Source organism: Calonectris borealis, unplaced genomic scaffold (assembly GCF_964195595.1).
Source record: "Calonectris borealis unplaced genomic scaffold, bCalBor7.hap1.2 HAP1_SCAFFOLD_101, whole genome shotgun sequence".
Classification (NCBI taxonomy): Eukaryota; Metazoa; Chordata; class Aves; order Procellariiformes; family Procellariidae; genus Calonectris; species Calonectris borealis.
In genome coordinates this window covers 260,767-270,347 of record NW_027441491.1, presented here as the reverse complement: position 1 = coordinate 270,347, position 9,581 = coordinate 260,767, and the positions used below count along the sequence as shown (strand labels likewise).

Here is a 9,581-nt window from a genome sequence, read left to right as displayed (position 1 = left end):
GCTCTCCGGACTCCAGCGCGCAGCGACCTTTTGATCGGGGACTCTGTGAGTATTCTTCCCGACCAGAGCAGGTGAGCGACTCAACAGTGCAACGCTAAGGTAAAAGAGATATTGTCCTGGGGTATAAAATTGTGCATGCATTTGGTAAGGAATTGTGGCCAAAGGTAAAAAGGGTATATTGATACGCGGTTGACAGTGACGACTGGAGTATATGAAATCATGGTTAAGAACGTGCTTTTTGGGTAAAAATATGGGAACTCAATAGTCTAAAGTAACACCTTGCTCTCCCCTTGGATGCATCATAAAATATTGGGGAAAATTTGGAGGAGATCCTTTGAGAAAGGAGAAATTAATTGAGTCTCGTACTAAATGTATAAATTAGAAGATGAGGAAAAACAGCCAGAATTGGCAACTCTGCAATATACTACTACCTTGCAACTGATGTTATTTTGTAGACAACAGGGCAAATGGGATGAGGTCCCTTCTGTGGACTTGTTCTTTCCCTTGAGAAATGATCATGAAATTCGGAAGAAATGTAAACTTTTAGACTCAGATTCTAATGTGATGATGATGACGACAGAGGACAAGGAACCAAAACCACATTGTTCTTCTGCTTGTAGTCTAGGAAAACGGTGTTTAAAACTAGGAGAAGAGGAAGAAGATACACAGGTGTTGGTGGCACCGAGTAAAAATGAAAGTTTTGAAACTGAAGCAAGGGGAAGTAATCCATTTAGTCCAATAGCTGGCAGAACTAGGACCCAACAGGGGTCTGTTTTATTAGCACCCCTTCCTCAGGCCGTGGGCCTAAGGGAGGGACCAGTGTTTGTGAAAATACCTTTTACTACTTCTGATTTAATGAATTGGAAAGAATTGGCAGGATCATACAGGGAAAATCCTGAAAAGGTGTATAGATCTTTAAAGAGAATGATTAAAAATCATAATCCCGATTGGCAAGATATTCCAATCCTTTTAAATAATTTGTTAACTCCTGAAGAAAGAGGGTCGTATTGGAAAAATCTAATATGGAAAATGAAAGGAAAAAAGGGGAAACAGAACGCTGCAACTCTTGCGGCTGCTTTTGTGAATGCCCAAGGATCTGCTGGAGGTAGGGGCAGAGGATACTGGAGAGGTAAAAGCAAAGGGTACTTAAGGGGTAGAGGTAGAGGATGTGGAAATATATATTTGAACAGTCTACTCCGTTGGGGATCAATCAATGTGCTGTATGTAAGAAGCAAGGACACTGGAAAAATGAGTGTGCAGAGAATAAGAAAGTTGCTGTGATTCGGCCACAGCAAATTCCACCTGAAGCTGATCTCTTATGATGGGAGAGGATTCTGAAGGATGGGGACTGGGGGCAGAAAATTATATTCTCCCAGCTGAGCCCCTGGTTCCAGTAAAGCTGGGAAATAAAAGAGTTGATTTTTTAGTGGACACTGGTGCAAAATACTCTGTTATAAATACTTGTAAAGGACCAATGAGTAAATTTAATGTATCTATTGTTGGGGTCAGGAGAAAGAAAGAGGTAAGGTCTTTTTTGAAAACTTTAAACTGTAAAATCGGCGGAAAAACTTTGATGCATGAATTTTTATATATACCGGAGTGCACCATGCCTCTCTTAGGACGGGCATATTGAATAAATTGGGAGCACAAATTAACTTGGAAAAAGGAAAAATCCATTTTTCTTGGATCCAAACAAAAGGAAAAGTTCATTTTCCTGAAGCTAATGCCTGGCAAGCCCAAGTTTGTTTATTACAGACAAACACAGCAGAATCTGAAGAAATCAGTTTACCCTTCTGTTTGGGCGACAGACAAACCAGGAAGAGCAAAAAATGTGGAACCGGTAAAAGTTGAATTGAAAACAGGAGTTCGACCGCTCTGGAAGAAAACAGTCAAAAGATTTTTGCCTTTGAATGGGAAGATCCGTCGACTGGGAGAACTCAGCTCTGCTGGACTGTGCTGCCACGAGGGTTTAAAAATAGCCCAACCATCTTTGGAGCAGCCTTGACCAAGGAACTGGAACACTGGTCCGGTAAGGAAGATCTAATCACCCTCCTTCAGTGTGTTGATGACATCCTATTGGAAGCAGACACTGTCGAGATCTGCAAAGAAAAGACTGTTAGCCTCCTAAACTTTTGGGGAATGGCTGGGTACAGGCTGTCAGAAAAGAAAGCACCAATTGCAAAACAAACTGTAATTTAGTTGGGATTTGGGACTTCCCAAGGACAACGAAGATTGGGAAATGATAGGAAAAAAAGGCCATTTGCAAGATGGCACCCCCTCAATCTACAATATCAAGCTCCGTTAGTGGAACAAGATGGCATCAGTTTGAAGTAAGTGCCATTTTAAATCCTGCTTCTTCAATGCCAAGTGAAAAAGAGAGTGATCCTAACCATGATTGTTTACAAGTTATCAAACAGGTATATGCCAGCAGGCCAGACCTGAGAGATGTCCCTCTGCAGACTCCGGATGAAGAATTATTTACTGATGGAAGCAGCTTTGTTGTGAAACGAGAAAGGAGGGCTGGCTATGCCGCGGTAACTTTAACTGAAGACCAAGAAGTAAAAGCATTACCTCCAAATACATCTGCCCAGAAGGCAAAGATAATAACTTTGACAAGAGCTTTAGATCTGGCTAAAGGTAAGAGAGTTAGTATTTAGACAGACTCTAAATAGGCTTTGGGAGTTGTTCACGCCCATGGAGCGATACGGAAAGAGCGAGAACTTTTGTCTGCCAGTGGCTCACCTATAAAGTATGGAACAGAGATTTAAAATTTATTGGAAGCAGTACAAAAAACAAAACAAAACAAAAAACCCAAAGAAGTTGCTGTGCATCAAAAGAAATTCAAATAGAATCCCCAAATTATAACGAAAAAGAAAATAAGTTGGCTAAGCTATTACAGTGCAAAAAGAATGATCAAGGATGATGGATTACTTCACATGGACAATGTATAGTAACTCCCGAAATCATGAAGAAATTGATGGTCACAACCCATGCTGAGACACATATGGGAGCAGAAGCAATGGTCGAGTCGGTAAAACGATATGCAATAGGGACTAAAATGTAATTGATTGCCAAAAGTGTGCGTGAGTGTGCTAAATGTGAGATTTGTCTTAGGAACAATTTGAAAATACAAATCCGACCCCCTCCTGGAGAGGTAAGGAAAGGCATAACTCCCGGTGAGTATTGGCAAATAGATTTTTCAGAGTTACCAAGGTGCAACTAATCCCGATATTTATTGGTATTGGTAAATACCTTCTCTGGATGGCCAAAAGCTTTCCCGTGGCAAACCAGCAAGGCAAAAGAGGTAACAAAACACTTCTTAAAAGAAATTATTTCAAGATTTGGAGTCCCTTTAGAGACGTCTTCTGCTAGAGGCCCACATTTTGTAGCGGAGGTTATCAAGAATGCGAGTAAGACACTAAGAGGACCACAATTTAGCAGACAAGTAGAGAGAATGAACCAAATATTCAAGAGACAAATTTCTAAAATATGTCAGGAAGCTCAGTTGAAATGGATTGAAGCTTTACCACTTGCCTTGTTAAGAACGAGGGTAACCCCAAGAGCTAAAGAAAAAGTAAGTCCATTTGAAATTCTGTATGGCAAACCTTATAATGTCGATCTAACAGGAAGGTTTGAACAAATGCACATAATAGGAGAAAAAGTGTTAACTGAATCTCTCTTGTCCTTGAGTAAAATGGCGAGTTCTTTACACAAATATGTTCTTTTGAGGACACTTTTACCCCTTGAATTTCTGGTACATTCATTCAGTCCAGGAGACCAAGTCTAGCTGCAAAGGTGGAAGGACGACCCCTTTGGAGAAAAGTGGAAAGGCCCCTTCCAAGTGTTACTAACAACAACCACTGCTGTAAAATTAGAAGAAATAGACTCTTGGACTCATTACACCAGAATAAACAAAATACCTCCTAGACCGTGGACATCTACACCTAAGGAACCATTGCAATTAATTTGAAGGCGTACTTGATGGCTTACCAGAGATGTTGCTGAATTATTTGTGATATTGTGATATTGTGATATCTGGTCCAGACGTGGCTCGGAGACAAACCTCGACCTTATAAGGAAAGAAAAGAACAGGTTCATGAAGAGTTCACTCCCCTGCCGACCACCAGAGGCCACCCGAGACCCTCGAGGAGACCCTAAAGGCTTTAGTGCTCATGTGTCTAGGATATTTAAGGAATATGTAAAAGAGAAACTGAAAATATGTATGAGAAGCACGGATATAAACAGAAAGGTGATTAGACCCAGTGTGCTTCATTTGTGGCAAGTCCGCCGAGCACCCAGGCCTGAATAAAACAATCTCTCTCCTGAGCGGGTGGAATTGGTTAACTGCACGCTAGGCACGAATCTGCTTTTCGGACGCCACCTAGCCCCCCGCACCCGCACCAGCAGCACCCAGCCAGCCTAGTGCCCAGCACGCATCAACTTCAGGGCCCAGCACCCAGCCATGCCCACCACCTGGACATGCCCAGCACCCAGCAACCCCAGTGCACAGCACCCAGAAACCAACACACGCACACACCCAGCACGCCCACCGCCCAAAATCCAACACCCCAGCACACAGCAGCCGCCGGGACAACCACCTCCAGCGCCAAGCACCCAGCACAACCATTGCTCAGCACCCAGACATAGCCAGCACTCAGACATGCCCAGTAGGCAGCTTCTCTGCTGTCCACCACCCAGCTTCCTGACTGCCCAGCATCCGGACATGCCCAGCGCCCGCCACACAGCACTAACACTGCCCAACACCCAGCACCCACACATACCCAGCACAGCCAGGGCCCAACACACAGCACACGCACATGCCAAGAATCAAACACCCTCACAGCACAGCACCCTGCAACTCCAGAGCACGCACCCAGCACCGGATATGCCCAGCACCGGCTATGCCCAACACCCAGCACCCAGCACCTCCAGCACCCAGCATGCAGCACCAAGACGTACCTTGCACTCAGTTATGCATAGTACACAGCAATACCAGGGCCCACCACCCCCAGTACCTAGAACCCAACACTCCCACCACCCAACGCCCACTACCCCGACATGCCCAGCACACAGCACCCCCACCGCACCACACCACCAGCGCCCAGCACCCAGCACCCAGAAATGCTCAGCACCCAAACATGCCCAGCGCCCAACACACCAGAACGCAACAAACCGGCAACCAACATCCCCACTGATCAGCACATAGCCCCCACAATGCCCAGCACCCGCATGGCCCTGCACCCACCACACCAAATACCCACCATCTAGCACCCCTAGACATCTCACACCCAGCAACCCAGTGCCCAGAAACCAGCATACCTAACACCCACCATCCATCACCCCCGCTGCCTAGCACCCTGTACCCAGACATACCCAGCACCCGGACATACGCAGCACACAGCACCCCAAGGACCCAGCAACCAACCAAGGTACCCGCACACGTCCAGCACCCAGCACTCCCACCACCTAACACTCAACACCCGGACATGCCCAGCAACCAGAGCACCCAGCACCCCCAGGGCCCAGCAGCCAGCACCGCAGCAACCAGCATCCCCAGCGCCCAGCATCGCCAGCGCCCAGCACCCAGCAGCCGGTCATGCCAAGCACCTGGACATGCCCAGCACCAAGCACGCCAGTGCCCAGCACACAATATCCCCGGCACCCAGTAGCCCCAGCACCCAACATCCAGCAGCAAGAGATACCCTGCACCAGCTTATGCATAGTACCCAGCACTCCCAGGGCACAGCAACCAGCACCCCTAGTGCTTAGCGCCCAGCACCCACACCAGCCAGCACCCAGCAAGGCCGGTGCCCAGCACCCAGCAACCTCAGGGCCCAGAACCCAGCAGCCAGCCATTGCCCAGCACCCAGACATGCCCAGCACCAAGCAACCCCAGTGCACAGAACCCAGAAGCCCCAGCGCCCAGAAATCAACAGCCCCAGCGCCCAGCACCCCCAGGGCTCAGCAACCAACACCGCATGCACTCAACACTCCAACCACCCAACACCCGGACATGCCCAGCACGCAGCACCCCCACCACCCACCACCCCCACTGCCCAGCACTCAACATACCTAGCACCCAGATATGCCAAGCAGGCAGCTTCCCTGCTGCCCACCACCCAGCATCCCGACCGCCCAGCACCCGGACATGCCCAGCGCCCACCACGCAGCACCCATACTGCCCAAAAACCAGCACCCACACATACCCAGCACAACCAGGGCCCAGCAAACAGCACATGCACATGCCAAGAATCCAGCACCCCCACAGCACAGCACCCAGCAACCCCAGAGCACGCAGCCAGCACCAGATATGCCCCAGTGCCCAGCACCGGATATGGCCAGCACCCAGCATCCCCAGCACCCAGCATCCAGCAGCAAGACATACCCTGCACACCATTATGCATGGTACCCAGCACTCCCAGGACACAGCAACCAGCACCCCCACTACCTGTGCTCGCTTCTGTAATTCTAAACAACGAAGACCTGTGGCTTAGAAGATAGGTAACTAGCAGGTGTGGTGTTTGCAGGTGTGTAGAATTGTAGTCTAAATCGTGTCTCCTGGAAGCATTGTTAGACTCTAGTGAAGAGTAACCTTGGAAACGAGAACCACAAACAAACCTGGTCCGGACGTGGCTCGGAGACAAACCTCGACCTTATAAGGAAAGAAAGGAACAGGTTCATGAAGAGTTCACTCCCCTGCCGACCACCCGAGACCCTAAAGGCTTTAGTGCACATGTGACTAGGATGATGTAATATTAGAATTAGTTCCCGGAAATTTAAGGAATATGTAAAGGAGAAACTGAAAATATGTATGAGAAGCATGGATATAAACAGAAAGGTGATTAGACCCGGTGTGCTTCATTTGTGGCAAGTCCAGCGAGCACCCAGGCCTGAATAAAACAATCTCTCTCCTGAGCGGGTGGAATTGGTTACTTGCACGCCTGGCACGAATCTGCCTGTTGGACACCACCTAGCCCCCAGCACCCGCACCAGCAGCACCCAGCAAGCCCAGTGCCCGGCACGCAGCAACCCCAGCGCACAGCACCCAGCCATGCCCACCACCCGGACATGCCCAGCACCCAGCAACCCCAGCACACAGCACCCAGAAACCAACACACACCCCCAGCACCCAGCATGCCCACCGCCCAAAACCCAGCACCGGACATGCCCAGCACCCCCAGTGCTCTGCACCCAGCACACCAAACACCCACCATCCAGCACGTCCACACGTCTCACACCCAGCACGCCCAGGGCCCAGCATCCAGCACCGAGCATCCCCAGCAACCGGTCATGCCAAGCACCTGGACATGCCCAGCACCAAGCACGCCAGTGCCCAGCACACAATACCCCCAGCACCCAACATCCAGCAGCAAGAGATACCCTGCACCAACTTATGCATACTACCCAGCACTCCCAGGGCCCAGCAACCAGCACCCCCAGTACTTAGCCCCCAGCACCCGTACCCGCCAGCATCCAGCACCAAGACATACCCTGCACTCACTTATGCATACTACCCAGCAATGCCAGGGCCCAGCACCCCCAGTACTGGGCAGCCAGCACCCCCACCGCCCAACACTCATCACCCGGATATGCCCAGCACAGAGCACCGCCCCACACCACCATTGCCCAGCACCCAGCACCACCAGTGCACAATACCCAGCACCCAGATATGCCCAGCACTCAGACATTCCTAGAAGGCAGCTTCCCTGCTCCCCGTCGCCCAGGACCTCCAGTGCCCCTCACCCAGCACCCAGACATGCCCAGCGCCCACACTGCCCAACAACCAGCACCCACACATACCCAGCACAACCAGGGCCCAGCACACAGCACACGCACATGCCAAAAATCCAGCAGCCCCACAGCACAGCACTCAGCAAACCCAGAGCACGCAGTCAGCACCGGATATGCCCAGCACCAACACATACCCTCCACTCAGTTATGCATAGTACCGAGCAATGCCAGGGCTCAGTACCTAGCACCCAGTACTCCCACCGCCCAACACCCACCACCCGGACATGTCCAGCACCCTCACTGCCCGTGCCCAGCACCCACACACGCCCAGCACCCAGACGTGCCCAGCGCCCAACACACCAGAACGCAGCAAACCAGCCCCCAACACCCCCAGTGATCAGCACATAGCACCCGCACATGCCTAGCACCCAGCACTCGCAGCGCTCAGCACCCACCACCCCCAGTGCCCAGAAACCAGCATACCCAACACCCAGCATAGAGTACCACCACCACCCAGCACCCCAACTGCCCAGTACCCGCACTCGGACATGCCCAGCACCCGGACATACACAGTACCCCTAGGACCCAGCACTCAGACGGCCAGTGTGCTGCACTGTCCTGCTTCCGGCTGGGACAGAGTTACCTTTCTTCCCAGTAGCTTGGGGGGTGTGCTGTCTTTTGGGTTTGGTGTGAGAGGAGCCTTGATGGCCCGTTGATGGCCCACTAATGCTTTGGCCGTTGCTGGGCGGTGCTTGCAGCGGGGAGACTTTTGTTTTCTCCTGTCGGCCTCCCCTGCCCTGCCACGTGCAGGGGAAGCTCGGGCTCGGGTGGGGAGCACAGCCGTGGTGGTTGACCCAGCTGGCCATTGGGGTATTCTATAGCATGTGACATCATGCTCAGTATAAAAAAACAGGGGGGGACCTCCCCCCCAGCTCGTGACACGCGGTCTGCAGCGGTGAGCGGTTGCATTGTGCATTGCCTACTTTGTATAGTCTGTTGTTGTTCTCATTGTTCTTATTAATGTTCTACTTCGGTTTATTTCAATCATTAAACTGTTTTGAGCTCAACCCGGGAGTTTTCCTACTTGTGCCCTCCCGATTCTCTCCCCCATCCCACGGGGTGGGGTGGGGGGAGTGAGTGAGTGGCTGCATGGGGTTTATTTGCTGGCTGGGGTTAAACCACGACGTGCACCCATCATACCCTCCACCCAGCACCCCCATGGCCCAGCACTGATTCCCGGCCATGCACACAACCCAGCACACCCACCGCCAACACACAGCCCCTGGACATGCCCAGCACCCAGAAGCCCCAGTGCCCAGCACCGCATCACCCCGCATCCCCAGCGCCCAGCACCCAACACCCTCACTGCCCACCACCCAGAACAACAAGTGCCGAGCACACAGCATCCGGACATGCCCAGCACCGGGACACACCCAGCACCCACAAGACCCAGCACCCGGTCATGACCAGCAACTGGAAATGCCCACAGCCAGTACCTCTAGCTCCCAGCAGCCACCAACCCCAGTGCCCAGCACTTAGCACCCAGTCGTGCCAAGCACTCGGACTTGCCCAGCACCCAACACCCCTCTGCCCAGCACCTGGTCGTGTCCAGGGCCCACCACACAGCACCCACACTGCCCAACAACCAGCACCCACACATACCCAGCACAACCAGGGCCCAGCACACAGCACATGCACAGGCCAAGAATCCAGCACCCTCACAGCACAGCACCCTGCAACCCCAGAGCACGCACCCAGCACCGGCTATGCCCAGCACCGGCTATGCCCAACACCCAGCACCCAGTACCTCCAGCACCCAGCATGCAGCACCAAGACGTACCCTGCACTCA

General features: G+C 51.7%; 1 long non-coding RNA gene across 1 annotated transcript; it reads right to left on the bottom strand.

The window, feature by feature from the left end:
• Positions 1-1,721: 1,721 nt before the first annotated feature.
• On the bottom strand, positions 1,722-6,708 carry LOC142076741 (uncharacterized). Its single transcript, XR_012671297.1, has 3 exons — positions 6,619-6,708; positions 3,991-4,069; positions 1,722-2,099 (listed from the first exon to the last, which is right to left on the bottom strand). It is a non-coding gene; the product is annotated as an uncharacterized LOC142076741 (long non-coding RNA).
• Positions 6,709-9,581: the final 2,873 nt, after the last annotated feature.